Raw genomic sequence first — 17,351 nt, 5'->3', positions numbered from 1 at the left:
GAGATAAATTCTTATTACAGGAATGAAAGCAGAAAGCAAGCTCCCCTTTATCCAATGGCCTTTCTAAAAGTATAGCATCTCAAACTACAAACAGAGCAGCATTTCTTCAAAGACTGGAATAAAGACCATGCACCAGAAGCAAAAAAACCTGTGAAATTCTGTAACAAGTTTAATGTTACAGAAGGTCATACTAGCATGAAGATAATTATGTTCAAGACTTTAGTTTTATTTACATTTTAATATTTTATATTTAATAAATTATTTTTTTTAAATCAAAAGTTATGTAGACTCTCAAGGTATAAAGAGGAAAGTGAATAGTTTTGTGAGTGAGATGAAATTTATGTTCATCATCTCTGAAAACACAAAGCAGATCTCTATCATAGATTAGGATGAGGAAGGGAACAAAACCTGGAAGAAATGAGGTTATTTCAAAAATATTTGTAGAAGAAATGGAAAGGCAAGGGCAATGGGGTCCTTTGCTGGCCCATCACACCACAAAGCCAGGCCCAGAGCACTCCTGGCTCCCCTGCTCTGATGGCAAACAGATTTGAACAGACTGTGACCACTCTAGGCAGTAGCAGGGAGGGCTTGTACAGAAAAGCCTGCTACCCTTCCCTCCCCACTGTTCTGGCACAACATTGTCCCAATGCCTCTATGACTTCACCTTCTAAGCAAACTTAGGCACCATCCTCCCTATTCACTTCCCAACAAACCCACAGTCTTTCTCCAAGGAATGTTATTACAGAAGATGCAGTGTCACTATTTACCATATTCAGAACATTGAAACCAAGAATAGTCAGGATGGTAAAGGTTTTGCACTAGCGAAAGAAATCAGTGTATTTTTCACGTCATCTGTCAGCTTAATTCTACCATTTCCACCACAAAAATACATTTGTCAAAGAACAGCTAGTGTATTTAGTCTCTTTAGAATACTCTCAGCTATTGGTGACAGTAAAATCTAAATTATTTTTTGCCAAATGAAATGGAAGCTGCTGCCCAAGGCAATAATATACAGATGGCTTGACCATTCAGAAGAGAAATGCCACATCAGCTGCTGAGAGCTCTTACTACATATATAGTTAGAGCAAATAATCTGTAAAAAGAAGCCATATGAAAGAGGAATATTATTTTTAACTTTTACTATGGTTTCTTTACTTAAAATCAGACTTGATAGAATCTTGCTTTATGATACACAAAAAAATTTCCTGTGATACCTGCAATGGGATGAAAAAAATCTTTCCTCAGAAACTTCTCAGGACTAATATCTTCTGTTTAGAGGTCCAACAAACATCTCTACTTATTCTGCTTTGCATGCTCGTGTGGGGACCTCAAAGAAGGGTCTTTGTGTTGGTAATTAGGACGTGCTCTGTCCAGAAGAGGATAACATTGTACACTACCATTAACACAACCTGGTCGTGGTGGCTGCACACAATTCTTCCCTTATTACAGCTTCAGGGCTGATGTTTTCTGTGCTGTGCACTGCATAGCTCTTTCTCTTCTGCTTTTTGACACAAATATCTTCTTTAACTCACTACTGGCATTCCTTATGTCGTGCTGCAGCCTAACAAAAGAAGACAAAATTTAATATTTTCAATGGCATGCCATATACTCAAAGTTTGCATGATTTTAAAACCAATGACTTGAAACATGAAAGATCCTAACAGAACAGTGTGTTTCCAAAGGGTGCTCTCCCTGTAAAAGAGGTTCTTTCCACTTAGCCTGGTCCCATCCTTTCCCTGTTGTTCCACAATCTGTTTCTCCTCATAAGATCTGTCCTTATTTATGCTTGCATTCTTTATTATATCTAATTATAATAATATAACCACATAATATAATAATATCTAGCTGTAGTTCTACATCAAATAGAAAGCTTTTTGTAAAAGAATACAAATTTTCAGTGCAATAGGGAAATGAAAACACAAGCTCACTTGAAAGAAAGTAACATTTTTGCTTTGTTAGCTACACATATCTACTAGTACATTTAATGACTTATTTTTTAGAGCTTGGCATTAGATTGAGCTGTTTAGCAAGCAAGTTTTTGTTTCCAATGTTCAGCTGAAGCTAGACCAAAGTTAGTTAAAAGAACATTGGATGCTCTAGCATTCAATAGAAAAGTAGAAAGTTCTTAATCAAAGACACATCTTGGCTGAAAGAAAAAAAGAAAAAAGAATAAATAACTATTTCCTTCTTACCTGATCCTTGGTTGGGAATGAAAAAATTGATGCTATGCTCAAGGGGAAACTCATATAGGTTTGGTAAACCTAAAAGGAAATATTTTTTAAGTGGGGGGAGGGAAGAAAAAAGTTTCTTTTGAATAGGAGGGTTTTTTTGATGAATGAGAGTTTTCAGTCTAAATTTAGCATTTTCTTCAGAAGCATCCTGCTCTTCTATAAATGACTAAGACTGTGTACACACAGGCCTTCCTGAATGGGATGTTTACTTGTAGATGCCAAGATGTCCTTCAGACAAATATCTAAGACAATATTATAGAAAGTGGATGCAAAACCAACTCTTGCTGTCAAGGACAGCCAGCTGGGCCCCATGTGTCCAAGCCAGAGAGAGATTCAAACTTGAGGGAAGCTGATGGGAGGTCCATCCTTCCCAAACTGCTAAGGCTGTGAACATCTTAAAAATTCCTCTGAGAGTGATTTTGTTTAGAAATTCAAGAATTTAAGATTTGTGCTTTTAATATGTGAACTGACTGTGCCCAGAGTGTCAGTACAGAGTGAAATCCCTCTATGGAAGCCAAATTAGATTTAAGTGGTTTTAAGCACAAAAGCTAGAAGTTGTTTCTTGAGTGGTGACAACACAAAGCAGTGAAGGAAATCAGGTCACAGAGAGCTGAGATATGGTTTTGATATGGAGGGATCTCTATTCAAAGCACAAAAATTATATCTGTTTTTGGGAGTGGCTGAGAACCCAGAACTGCAGCTCCAGGAAACAGCAGGGCAGCCTTTTAGGAGGTCAGACCCAGAAAGTAGCTTACACTGTGCTGCTGTGTTTTGCTTCAATAGTAACAGAAATCTAAAAATACCTTTTTTTTGTCATTGAACTTTTCTGCAAACACAATTAATTAAATCTCTATCTCTCACTTTCCAATGCAAAAACAGAAATACCAAATTTTTAAGGCACAGAGATACCAAATTTTGTTGTAAATGCTACAATATTTGTCAGAGAGCATTTTGTTGAGACCCTATTGTACAAGTGTCATCTCAGAAAGTGCAAAGTGGCAGAGATGATCAGACCTTAGAATTCATTTGCTTCTCCTCTGAGAAAACTTTCTTTCCCTTTTCAGAGCTCTAAATGTGAGATGAAATTTACCGAGGGAAAAATTGTATTTTAAAAAAAAGATATTCTCCTTCAAACTCGTGTCAGCATCACAGGAATGTCTGTCATGTTAATATTTTTAATATAGAAACTTTACAGCTGCAAAGAGAGCCTTGGCAAGCAACCCCAAAACGTCTTGGATTTGGATGTCAGAAATAACCTGACCATAATCTCAACCACTGGATCTAAATATTTCTTGCTGATGATCTCCTAAAAGAGCTCTTCTGCATTATCTGATCCTGTAACTATAAACTCCAGAAATAGCCAACATTTCTGTCTACAAATAGCTATTGAAACATAGAAATGTAGTATTTCATCTTCATGCAGTAATTTTAAATTTTAAATCATTGCTTCTCAGTCAAAAAACTTAAATTTTTTACTGGAATTATGTTTACATTTGATGTTCCCAAATTTTATTTAACATTGTACTTTATATTCTCAATAGTTATTATTAGAATACTTATCGTTAACATGTGACTTGTGTATTTCCTTTTTGCAAATTTGAGTGTTTTCAAAACTTTGTGACTTTAAAAAAAAAAAGAGAAGAAGAAGTAACCCCTCCCCCCCCAAATGGGGAGGGAACTATTACATTAGGAATAATATATTTTAGCTTTTTGTATACTATATTTCATATACTAAGCTGAAACAGGCTTGTTCCATTCTATCACAGCTAACTGTTTTTAAACTTCACCTTTTCTCTCTTCTTACAAATCTCACTCTATTTCTCCTTTTTAAATTGCACCTTTTAAACACCTAGTGAGATGGAGGTGGTTTGTGTCTCATTCATCTCCTGCATACACATCCTACAAAGCAAGGAGTAATTGCTTCTTTTGCTTCTCCACCCCCTTCAGCTAGTTCTGTGCCTTCTAGGATTATTCTTCCTTCCAGCTTTTGTTCAGAATATTCTTTCAATTTCTAACATTAGCCTTACCCCCACTCCTGATTTACATCGTGTTCTTTGGGTTCCTGCATGCCGTTCTAATTTTCTGCTACATGCCATCCCCTCACTTTCCCTCTGTCTGCAAAGCCAGGTTTAGTGAGCTTTGTGAGATCTATTTAATCACTAAAAGAGCTGTGCAGTCCAGCAGTAAATGTAATATGTATTCCAGAAGACCTACAAACAAGTTGTACTTGGCACTCACAGCAATGAGGTAAGAGGATAAAATGAGCTTGTGGTCACATTACCAGACCACCAGCAGTGAGTTATGAGAAAGCTAGACTCATTTTAATTAGAAAAAATATAAAAAGTTTACATGATAGCCATCATTCTGGTCTTCTATGAACCACAAGCTCTAATTATAAACCCAAAGTATGAATTTTCTTAGCTTTATTCTTGGATTTTAATATCAGTGTGTGAAACAAAAGTTGAATTTCTTTAGGTTATTCAAAGTATGCCTTTATTAAAGAAACATTTTTTTCCAAAAAACCCTGCAGGAGATTAGATTTGATAATCTGCATGGTCTCCTTTAACTCCAAAAGTGGTCCATGCCATGCTGTAAATCTGTGCAGTATAGGTTTTTAATTATTTCTGTGGAAGTAGAACTGTACATCATGAAAATTGAACCATTTGTGTTGTGTAAGTAGGAATTAAAATCTTCAGCATTTCTCTCAAACAGTTATGTCCTGAGGAGTTTTTTAATTTTTACAGTGATCTTATGACAGGATGGACTGTTGCTTGTGCTGAGTGAAAGTGATTTCTTATCATGCAGGAGTTAAATGCAATTTTTTAGTCCAGTATTGCAATGATAGGATCAAACTTTTACTTTGAGGAATTGCTCAAAAGATAATGAATTTGATAAAAATATTCTCATGTAACACAGGCTCTGGTATTTGTTTACATGAGCAAGAATATGGCTAGATGGAAATAATTCAATAAGGTGTTAGAAAGCTGAAACTGTCACCAAACAAGTTGGTATGAGTCTGTGGCATAGTGCCACACTTTGCTCAGTCACTAGTAACCAACTTGGGTTCCAATAGGAATGTAGCTCAATAAACATGATGTGGTACCTGGATTATTTAGCCTCAAAACTGGGTTTTCTGATGATAGTGGGGCAGTCTTTGCTTTCTTTGAAGCTATAACTCTTTAGCCATCTTCTTCTTAGGAAAAACATGGATGTATGTGTTCTAAGAATGTGTCATCTCTCTGCCAAGTACTTCTACACCATAATTTATAGGAAAATATAAAAGAAAATATGAAAAATCATTACTGTGGTAGATTTAACATCTGAAGCAATGGAACTGTGGGACCTGGAGTAAACTAGGTAGAATACTGACTATTAGATGTAGGGGAAAACTCCCCTGATGGTGAAGGGGCATCACTATTGGATAGCCTTTCTTGTGTACCTGTTCCTCATGTAGTAGCTGTCATGACACTGCCTATCTTTAATTCAGTCATGATACTGCCCATCTTTAAATCAATAATTCAGTGATTTGGACACTCATGTGAATGTAAGATAACCAAACTAATTTCCTCCTACTGCTTGTTGAATTTTGGGTCTTTGCCAGCTTGCAAGCAAATGCAATGAACTTGTGATAATTCTATCAATGTACATTACTGTGGAAGAAGGGACAGGCAATGACTGAAAGGAAATCTCTTGTTGAGGTTGTTTTACTTCGATTAGACATTTGTGGTCTCACAAAAGTGACTTCCATAATGATCCTCAATGTCACAAAATTCAGAGAATGAGGAAATCTGTCAAAAATAATTTAGGTTATTCTACAAGATGGCACAGGTTTAGGAACAGGGACTGAGAACCATGTGAGGAAGACTTCTATTCAGGATACTTCAGTGCTTGCTTAGAAATTTTGCCTGTATGTACTTGGTCTTCTGTACTGGGTGTCTTGGAACAGCTGTTTGTGCAAGGCTCTGGGTAACCTGCTTAGTCTGGTGCCATCAGCACATTCTGTTGCTACAGCACTTCTCTAGCTTCTCCCACTGATGCTTCCACTGCCCTCGATGGATAGGATTTTTTAGAGTAACCTGGGATGTTCATCAGTATGACTGGTAACTCAATAAAACCCTAGGTCCACAAAAGGAAAAAAATTGAATTTTTCTAAGTGACATTTCAAAGTAAGATTTTTTTGGTCTTGGTCATGTAAATTCATTTCTGTTCACAACAAAGATAAGCTGCTACAAGCTAAGGGACTGGTCTAAATTGTTTTTTTTTATGAAAACAGAAGAATGCATTGTCTAAGGTAAAGAAATGGAATCCTAAGACTTACTGATTAAAAATTACACCCTGATCACAACTAATAATTAATTTCAATGACTTATCTGGCAGACAAGACCAGTAATTGTGAAAACGTGGAGTAATCCAATAGCTGTCTCATTCTTTAATATTTTTCTCTGCTTCAGGCTAAGGAATTCAAATTGATTTTGAAAATAAGTCTTGCTTCTTTGAGTTGTCCTTGGAAGATAGTCCTTGGAAGAGTTAGTATTTTACATATTATAGTGTTTCTTAAATCTTTAATTATTTTCTTACACTTCTGTCTCCGTATGTGACCTGTGGTTTTACCTCTCTTATTTTCATTAGCCAGAGAACAGATTTTATATTCTGAGTTCATTCGTTTATGTAGTTTGGACAAATTTAGCTTGAGAGCTGCAGACTGACCATAGGAAACACCATGGAAATTATTAGTCTAAAATTCACTAGTCCTGATCTACTCATTGAAAAATTAGTGAGTAATTGCTTCAAAGTCCAAAAACTAAATGCTGTTGAAAACATTACTTATAGGAGTAAAGTTTGCTGATTCCTTATCTTAATTTCTGAAAGTGACATTTCCTCTTCACCATTAAAAAAAAATAAATCTTTAATATTAGATCTCTGATCTCATCTGGTCCAAACTGAAATCCTTCTATAAAGTCAGTTAGACTGATTTAGACCAGCTGAGCCACTCCACCTCCTTTAACATCCAGACTTTGTCCTTGCTCTCTCACACAGCTTCCAGCTGTGTGCTGCTGTGTGCTCCTGTGTACAATGGCCTCCAACAGCTCACAAAGAGTTATTTAAATTTCTGTGCTTTCCTTCCTTAAAAATCCTCATGGATGAATGTCATTAACATGGTGTAGAAAATTCTGAGCCTTCCTGACTAGAAGGAACACCTTTGCGTCAAGTTTCAAGCACAGCATTGTATATCAAGCTTGTGTCTGCCTTGTAAACTCATGGGGTCTACCAGTGAGATCTACCATTGATCTTGGTTTCTACCAGACCATAATTCTGTGGTCAGTAACGTGAACTTTTACTCTTTTGGATTGCTTATTATTATAAATTTGATAAAGGCAAATTCCAGACTCTACTGGTCCTCCCAGCAGACTCAGGGATGTCTACTCTTTCATGCCATAGAGTTGTTTTGGGATGGCTTACATGGAGTCCAAAATATTTGTGACAAAGGAATTAGTGAACATTTTCAATAGTTATGGAGAGGTTTATGTACTATACACACACACACATATATATAAAATCATATGTCCATATCTCATGAACTATATTATAAAGGTACATGTAAACACTTCAGTTTGAATTATACAACCATACATAGTTTTGAGACAGAAACCAGTGCTGAAGAATTTTCTGACAGATTTAATACTCTTGTAATTTAGAGAATGCAGAAAATGCACCTACTTTGTGTGCTTTATCTGTAATATTTCAGGAATAGCCAAATTGTGTGGTTAACTTTGTCACTGGGCCAACATTCTCATTCCTTGTATGTGCTGTAGGTAACAGTTGCTTATGGATTCCTTACCCATACAACTTCCCAGACTTACACAGTGTAATTTCCTGTTTATGGGCCAACTAGCCCTTGATTGCAGAGATTCACAGAGTGGTTTCATGGCCCACAAGTTATGGTTTAACATAACTAGAGGTAAAATGAATACTAAAATTTTGCTCATCATGATGTCTCTCTTTCCATCCAATTGATAGATGCTTAAAAACAGTAGCAATTTTAATATTAAATGTCTTTGCCAAAAATCTCTGTAAAAAGAAGGTTTCTTGACCAGTTATCAGTTCAAGGTATCCTGGAGAATTCAAAAATATTTTCATAAACATAAGCAATTACTATATTTGGTTTGGTTGGATTTTTATATCTTATAATTGCAGTCTAGGAATAATTTTATGGCTCTTAATTGTTCACTAAAAAAACAATGAAGATTGAAAATATGGTGAATATTAATAAAAATTCTCTAAATTTTTATGGCATACTTTTAATTTCCTAGTTCTGTTGCTCTAAGGGCCCATGCTGTTTTTCAGTCCTATTAAGTCTTTTATCCAGACATTTTTTCTTCATGATACACACAAGAGTGAATTCTCATATGCATGCTTCCTCCCTTCTGAAACCACTTCTGTGAAACAAGCCCAGAAAGAAGAGATCCCAATTAACTGCAGCTAAATTTAGTTATAAAATACTTCAAAAAAAACCCCTTACATACAGATCAAAATTGGTCAGGTAATAATTGACAGACCAAAGAAGTATAAAAGTGTGTTAGGTAAATTATTCATGTCTTTGAATATAAAATGGGAAATTCTGGCTTGTGGTAATGTAACTATGAGCAGCTGCCTTGTCTTGTCAGAAATGCCTTTAATCCATCTTCTTAAACTCCATCTGTTTTTCTCCCCCAAAAAAAGGTTTCAGAGGCAGATCGACTTTAAAGCACTTTACAGGAAAAAACTTCTGATCATTAGCAGCAGACATACTTAGTTTAAAGAAGGTCAAAGACTTCTAGAACTGGAATGTGTGTTGTCCTGTATGGAGAGGGAATACCTTTAGCCTTTTGCTATATAATTTTTGCTCTTATCAGTTTGAAAAACCACAACCACAGGGGGGATGATTGTTTCTAAATTGTCTATGTCTTTCTTGCAGCTGTACATAGACAAGCTCTGAAACTTTTCACTCATGGTGATAGTTTCTCCTGTGGGAAATAACAAGCAAGCTCATTTACTGCACACTAGAAATAAAATTGTCTTGCTGTGGCCAGATTTCAGAATAATTTTCCTGCTTTTCAAAATTCTATCCATAGTTCTTTTCCCAGATTTCATCACAGTCCTGGCCTTAAAATCCAACCTAGTCTATTGTCGACTCCAAGGATAAATAGCCACAGAGAATCACACACCCTGTTACATCCTTTAATGTCTCCTGACATGAGCCATAGTCTCAAGTAAGTCAGAGAGGCATTTTCATGCCATTTAACTACATTTATGTATCAAAGTAAGGGGTTTTGTTTCATCTCACTTTGGATGTCCAGAAGTTGGTATTCTGAACTACACGTCTAGGTAGTCAGTGGAGAAAAGAGTAGGATGACTTTGCTTCTGGAACTAGTGATTTATGGCTCCTACCCTGAGATTAAATCATTCCTTTGGGGGTAAAGAGCTCTTTATTAACTAGGACAGTGAATTTAGCTAAAAGTTAATTTTTAAATAGTGAAAAATATGTAAGATAAATCTTTTTCTCAATGGCAAGCTCTGAAGGCAGAAGCTGTGCAAGAATTCTTTTCTATGAAGACAATATTAAAGGAATTGTGATCCCAGAGCACCAGACCTTAAGTCCCTGCTCTCATGGACCATTTGCATTTTTGTCCCTGACCATGATATTTGCCTTGGTAATGTTTTTTCATTCACTTTCTGAACTTATAACAGCATATGTAAAAATAACTGGTGATAATCTGATTTAATGTACTATTCAATTGATCCTATACTGCTCATGTGACCTTTCACGAGATACGGATGTAGAAGTAAAAAAAAGTTGCATAGTACCCTAGAAATTCAAAAGAACAGGGAGGAAAAAGAGAACTATTCCAAACATTTACTTAAAACACTTGAAAGCCTAGTTATAACATTTAGATGGGCTATTTTATAATCATACTCAAGGGCTGGCTGCTTCCTCTCATTTCTTCCCAGTGATGCACAGTTCCCTGTCTTCTGAGCTGAGGACAAGCTATGCAGACAGGCATGGCAAGTCTACTGCACTTTTGACCTGCTGGTTGCCTTTGTTTCCTGTCTACCTGCATTAATTTTGGTTCATTTGCACAAGTCTTCGTGCACAATAAAATAAATACAATCTCACCGTGTAGCTTCTGCCTGCAATTAAGTTGAATAATTAACAAATATTTCTCCTTAATTTCTTTATATAGCTTTTACATGCAGAATAGATATAAAAATCAAGAATAATGCCAGAGCTCTCACTGTTCTAGGTCATTTGGCTTTCAGACTCTGAAGCTGGCCTCTCTTGGGAAGGTCTGATGTCTTCCAGTGGAAGGCAGGAGGAAATGAAAACAACCCTGTGGAAAAAGAAGAGAGGAATATTTTTCCTTCCTTGATGGATTATATTCCCTTAAGGCTCAGCAAATGTTGGTACTGCATACTAAATATAAAATAGATGATTTTTCTATTGCTAATTCTGTGGTAATAACCCAGCAAGATAAAAAGCTAATAGGCTGCCCACGTGTTTAAAATAGTCTTCCAAAAACACATTTTAAAAATAAATGTATTCCAGAAGATGAACTGGAGACTTTTTTTTATATCCTAATTAGAAAAAAAGGCCAAAACCTACATTAAAATTGATGTGAATTTCTCTACTGAATTCAGTTAGAGCAGAATTTTAAGAAGCAATTCTTGAGAACTGGAGGAGATGTCTAATATTAATGCAGAAGCAGGTTCATAGCAAATCCAGACACCTGTGGACTATCTGCTTTTTCACAAGTGTAACGGAACCTAATAAATAACTACTGAATACTACATGCCCACATAATTCTGTTTGTGAACTTCATTACACCTGAATGTAGTAAAAGGTTTGATGGGCTTCCTGTATTGATAGGTCTTTTGCTGCCCATCTATACCAACAAATATCAGTGGTACCATCTGCTCCTTTGACAGTTTGCATTCACTTCTGTGATCTTATAGCTTCTTCAGCAGTTTTTGCATTCATTTGGTGTTTTGCCTTCCCTACAATCCATATGTTCCTTGTAAATGTTTCTGTTGGCTTTTCCTTGATGCCTTCTTCTTGTGGTTCTGTGTGGCAGCACACAGCACACCCTGTTGTGCTTACCTTTCAGTAACAAATACCTCTACCTTCCCTTATTATTAAAGTCCTTCCACTCCTCTTCCTGCCATCTGTAAAGGTGTTTTCTGTCCTTTTTTCCTCTGTAGACTTCACTTTCCATATTTTTTATTTTGTACAACAAAATACTAATTATGGTTGGCTAAATATAATCCACCATCTGCGGAATTTCTGTCAAAAAGACAGGCTAAGCAATGGCTGACAATTAAGCATAAAGGTATTTAATAGTTATATAAAAGGCATTAAAGTAAAAGTATTGTCTGTGTGTCTGTGCAGTTATGGTTTTTTTAAAGTATTTTAGACTGTCATACATAAATAAGGGGGAAGCCATCCACCATTGTTCAATGTTGGGGTCCAAAGTGAGCATTTTTGCATATGAATCACGCTCTCTTTTGTATAATTTTATTAATATTTTTGCTGTTACTATTAATTTTCTTATTTCATTGCTGTTTCCAGTAATTTTTTTCTTATCTCAAACCATGATCTTCACCTTTTGTGCCTCCAGTTCTAATTCTGTACCACTTCAGCAGGAAGGGGGAGTGGGACACCAGTGTGTGGTAAGGGAGAGTCTTGGTGGGGACACTGATTTGGGGAGTACAATTCCTAGACCACAACACCTGACTGTATAAACTAATGATAGGTTCATATGTAAGCAACAAAACTTGCAGATTATATTATTCTGTGATCAAATTATCATAATATTTGAGTAACTTTGGAATGTACCAAAAGCTGAAAGGTTACTATTAATGGATATATTAAAATCAAATATTTATAAATACACCTATATTTTGAAAGGCTTTTTGTCGAGTCATTGGTCTGTATTAATTACAATCACATGACCAGATTACACAGTCTTGCCAGTTCAACAAATGAATATGATTTAATTTTAATTTGAACCATTCTAACATTTTGTTTTAAATAATAACTTTTTGATCTCCCAGTACATTCATAGCATGCTAACAAAAAGAAAACTGTTACTCTAGAAAAATGAAATGTGGTTAGCTTTTCTCATACGGATGCAATAAAGACCAATTCTGGTGGCTTGACATTGCACAGCTGAATAGTTTTTGACAGGGAAAATAACTATAGTTTAGTCTGAGCTTTGGCAGTACTACAAGTTATTAAATATTTTCAGTAATCCAGTAAGTGAAACTTTATTATAGGCAGGTTGCTTCAAAGTGTATTATCTCCATAGTTACAGGCATTTTCATTATGTTGGCCTTTTTCTGTATGGAAGCAATATTTCTTTCTTTATTTTTCTGTTGTTTCATGGACTGATCAGTGGTCTTTTGGAAGTTTTTGACTTTCCTTATTTCTCCTCTTTTATATGTAGATTGACTTTTTCTGAAATACACAAAACAGAATAGTCTGGCAAATAAAAACCCCAAAGCTCAGAGCTGCTGTTCAAATCAAGCATATTTGAGCTCACTTGTATAGTTCTTTTTTTTCAATATTGAGTTTTAACAAGTTCTTTCATTACTTTATTCCACAAAAATAGTACAGTATCACTCTGCATATGTTACCTTAGCTGTCCATTTGGTTTCCAGTTCCACACATGATAGTTCATCAATCTTAATGTACATCTCTGGTGCTGCAGTTGGGAATCTGTCTCCAAGTGCAGATATGGAAATGGGGACATGTGTAGGAGTATACAGCACCCAGCGCAGATGTGGGGACACCCCGGGGCAGTCTGAACAGCAGAACTCTGGCATTGCCATGGGAATGGCTCCAGTGCCACATGCCAGAGCTGTTCTGCCACATTCAGGATCTCAGGGAACATCTCTGCTGAGAGTTGTGTGGTGTCCTGCAGGTGCACCACCTGCTCAAAGTGCTGCTCTGCACTCCAGCTCCACGTTGGTAAACCCCATCTCCTGGCGGACAACCACAGCCTCTGCTGCTTCCCTTCTGAGCTGCAAATCAGAGCTGAAGGTCACTGAAGCACATGAAAGAAAACTTTTGGTTTTGAATAATATCTGTTCAGGCCTGTTGCAGAGACCTGATTCAGTAAATCTTACAGGGAGGTCTCGGCTAGGGGAGCTCTACTCTTGTTCCATGTTCATGCCTCAGGATTTGAAAGAAATGCCTTCACACTTTGTAGAGGGGAAAATGAAACCCTGTTCTTTGGATTGATTGCACAGATAATGTGAAAAAGGAAAGAGGAAAGGATTCACATGATGGGACTTTCTTGCTAAAGCAGGGGAAATCTGTGAATGAAGGCAAGACAACTGTGATTGGTATACATACATGATAAGATTAATGAAGCATATTAAATGTAAAATGTCCAAATCATGGTGCCAACATATTTTACCAAGTTCTTCCCCATATAACCATGTGTTTCCTTAAATAAAATCATTATAATTAATATGTCCTTGTACTGATGATTAATGAACTCAATTCACATGTAGAATAATTTTTTTCAATAGAAGTTTTTTCATTAGCAGTTGCAGTTATTTTCTGCCATACATAAATGTGATATGAGGTGTTATTGAAGGTAAAAGAAGGAAAAGGTGAGGAATGATCAACTTAAAATTCCAGCAATGAATAGTGGGAAACAGATTAAGAGTGATGGAACATTTTTCAGAATATTATTATTTTTCAGAAACAGAATAAATTCCTCCATTAGGCATTTTCCTCATGCTTCATAGAATCTGATTTGTTTTATACTACAGAGAAGTATCTTCTGTAAAAACAGTAACAGAAAAAAATTAATAAATTGGATTGTATGCAGTGAAATAACCATTGCTGAAAAACTTACTGAAGGTCACTAAACTACTGTGAGCCGACTTATAAATGAGATAAATTAAATATGAAAAGTTATGTGATTTTATAAATGGCAAGTTTTTATAAGATAATTCTATATCTTATTTTAAAATGATGCACAAATAATTCATTCTGTTTCTTTTATACAAATTTTTTTTCTTGAGCCATAATAGTTTTTAGCTTCGGTCACATTGCCATGGACATGACAGGCATTTTCCACAATTATATATAAAATATATAATGTTAAACTTTATATTCATTACAATAATCAAATTTTTTTTCATACAGTGGACTCTTTTGTATAAGCCCATTCTAAGGACACCTAATGCTGTCTATTGGGGCATTTTAAACTTAATTATCGTGCTTATGATGCAAAGTTACTCTTTTTCTTGGCATTCAAAAGGGGCCAATATTAGCTTTCCAGAGTGGAGCTATAAGTGTTTTAATTTAGTTGTAATTGTCACAATTTACAAAAGTCAATTAGATATTTAATAGAGCTGCAGAAAATTTTACAAGTGCGTCTAAATTTTAAGACAGTTGCTTATGTTTTCTGCTCTTTTTAAACAAATACTCACAAGAAAATAGTTGCTAATTCTGTAAATCCTTAATGGATTTAATGAGGGAGCTTAGCATGCCTCAGTACCACAACTCTAAGGCTTGACTATTGCAAAGGAAGGCACCACTGCAGGTAACTTCTGCCAGGTACCTGGTAGCTGATAAATTGAGGGACTGGTTAGAAGAGGACAGGACTAAGCTTTATGGCAGTCATGATGAGAGCTGAGGGATGCTGATCTCAGCCATGCAGAGCAGGGTGAGGAGGGGAAGGTGGACCTTTGTACTGAGTTGAGAGACTGGTGCCAGGTTACAAAGGTCAAACGTTTAATAACACTCTTTTATCTTACAACTCTATTCCATGTGTGAAAGCAGTCTAGGAATCCAGATTTGATAAGGAAAAGGCAGAAACACATATTTTGCTGTGCTTTGATTTTGGATGTTTTATGTTTCTTGACTATAATTCTACAGCCTCAAAGAATGCTATGTTCCTGACTGAATAACCTAAAATTGCCACTTAAACATCTACACTGCAGTGCACTGCATTGAGGGGAAAAAGGGAAGAACCTATTCCAGCTATTGCAGTTGCTCTGGACATCCTGTTGGTGGGCACAGAGCATTTTTTTTATTCTGATTAGAAAAATTGCTTAAATCTACAGAAATTTCAGTGCTCTGTAGGGAATCTTCCTCACACTCAGATAATATCTAGTTATAAAAACACAGCTGTCCATCAAACATTATTGAACTAATGCCTTAATTAACTGTACTGGGTTTGGCTGAGGTAATTTTCCCACAGCAGCCCTCACAGTGCTGTGCTTTGTATTTGTAACTAGAAAGGTGTTGATAACACATCAGTGTTTTGGCTGCTGTTGAGAAGTGCTCACACAGTCTCAACATGGTCTCTTCAATGTTTTCCCCTTAGCAGTCTGCAGGTAGTAGACATGATTTTTGGAGGCAACATATCCAGGACAGCTGACCCAAACTACCCACAGGGATATTCCATACCATGTGAATTCTTCTCAGCAATAGAAGCTAAGAGAAAGAGGAGAGGGGCATTTTTCATTATGACATTTGTCTTCTGGAGCAATTGCTACATGAACTGAGGCCCTGCTTCCCAGGGAATGGCTGGATATTGTCTGCTGAGTGGAAGTAGACAATAATTCTTTTGGATTTCTTTCTTCTGCATGTACAGTATTTTCTTTTGCTTTATTATACTGCCTTTTATCTTGACCCATATGTTTTCTTCCATCTTTTTTTCTCCCTGCCCTGTCCTAATGAGGAGGGGAGTGACACAGCAGCTTGGTTGGCAACTGGTGCAGTCAAGGTCAATCCAACACATGCTCTAAAAATGTGTTACATATGTTTATGAGCTTCTATCCATTTCTCCCCATCTCAGAGAAAAGTCACCTAGTAAAAGTTGCATCCAGACTAGAGAAAGGAAATAAATATTTAAATCCTTAACTTACAGGTAGTAAACAGAGTACTATGACAGGCAATGTTTCTCTGAAGGTCATGGTGGAATACATGAACACAGGAAAGAGCAGAAAAAAAGCCTGTACAGAAGTTTTGTCCAACTTGGAATTGTAGCAAAACGCTGTTGGCTGCAGTAACATTTTGGTTGCATGCCAACGTGGAACCTACTTTTTTTTTTTTTCCCCTGAACTACTCAGCAGTGTATTGGTTTTCCTACGGAAGACGTTTACCTGGAAATCTGGATGGTGTCACCTTGCAATCAAGAGAGGATGTGTGGGCTCTTGTTTTGCTTCATCCTGTAGGAGACCTCATCTCCACTGACACAGCGAATCCCTTGAGATTAGCAGCTGGCTTCAAGACTCCTTTTAATCTTTTGACAGGGAATTACCATGACAACCCCAAATGCTACAGTCACCCTCTATTCCCTCAATGGAATTACTATGGTTCCATCATACAAAGATAGATTGTGTGTTCATATGGGCCAGAACAAACAATTCCTTTGCATATTTTACATGGCCTAGCTCAGTGGATCTCCATGATAGCTGCTTCTTTTCCAGATTAGTGAAACATAAATCTTTAGCCACAAGTAAAATATCTCTAGCATGTTATGATGTTCAAGTGCATGTGATTTTTTATCAGTTTCTTGAAAAATGGCAATATGGGATCAGTATCACAGGTCACATCTATAAACAACAGGACACAGCTCTGTGAAAGTATTCAGCACTTGTGCAAATCAGCAAAACTGGGAGTCTTTGTACTATATGAATTAATGTTATTAGCCCATATTTCCAATGAATTTACATTATGTCCCAATAAGTTTATCAACACCTTCTACAACCATAGTTCGTTTCCTACACCAAACTAATCTATGAGAATATATTTACTCAGAGAAATGAATCCTTGCTCAATCTTACCATAGACCAGCCTACTTATGGAGAAGAGAGGGAGAAAAGGAGAGAGGAAAGTGCATCTGTCTTCGTGGCTGAGGACTCCATTTGCTGTTATTGAGGTTGATGTCATGTACTTCTATTTGCTAAAAGAACTTTTAAAAAAGAACTAAAAAACTTTTATTTGCTTTGACCTGCACACTAGAACATGACTGTTAATAAAAGGTCATGAAACACATCTGAAATGGTAATAAAATGAGTGAGCAGAAATTGCAAACATTTTGCAAGAATCCTTTTTTT

At 36.3% G+C, this 17,351-nt stretch overlaps 1 long non-coding RNA gene across 1 annotated transcript; it reads right to left on the bottom strand.

Moving 5' to 3' along the window:
* Window positions 1-1,329: 1,329 nt before the first annotated feature.
* Window positions 1,330-16,539, bottom strand: LOC135287353 (uncharacterized). Its single transcript, XR_010351064.1, has 3 exons — window positions 16,395-16,539; window positions 10,506-10,600; window positions 1,330-1,561 (listed from the first exon to the last, which is right to left on the bottom strand). It is a non-coding gene; the product is annotated as an uncharacterized LOC135287353 (long non-coding RNA).
* Window positions 16,540-17,351: the final 812 nt, after the last annotated feature.

Source organism: Passer domesticus, chromosome 1, assembly GCF_036417665.1.
Source record: "Passer domesticus isolate bPasDom1 chromosome 1, bPasDom1.hap1, whole genome shotgun sequence".
Lineage (NCBI taxonomy): Eukaryota > Metazoa > Chordata > Aves > Passeriformes > Passeridae > Passer > Passer domesticus.
The sequence above is the reverse complement of the archived record's forward strand: the minus strand, read 5'-3'. Positions and strand labels throughout refer to the sequence as shown.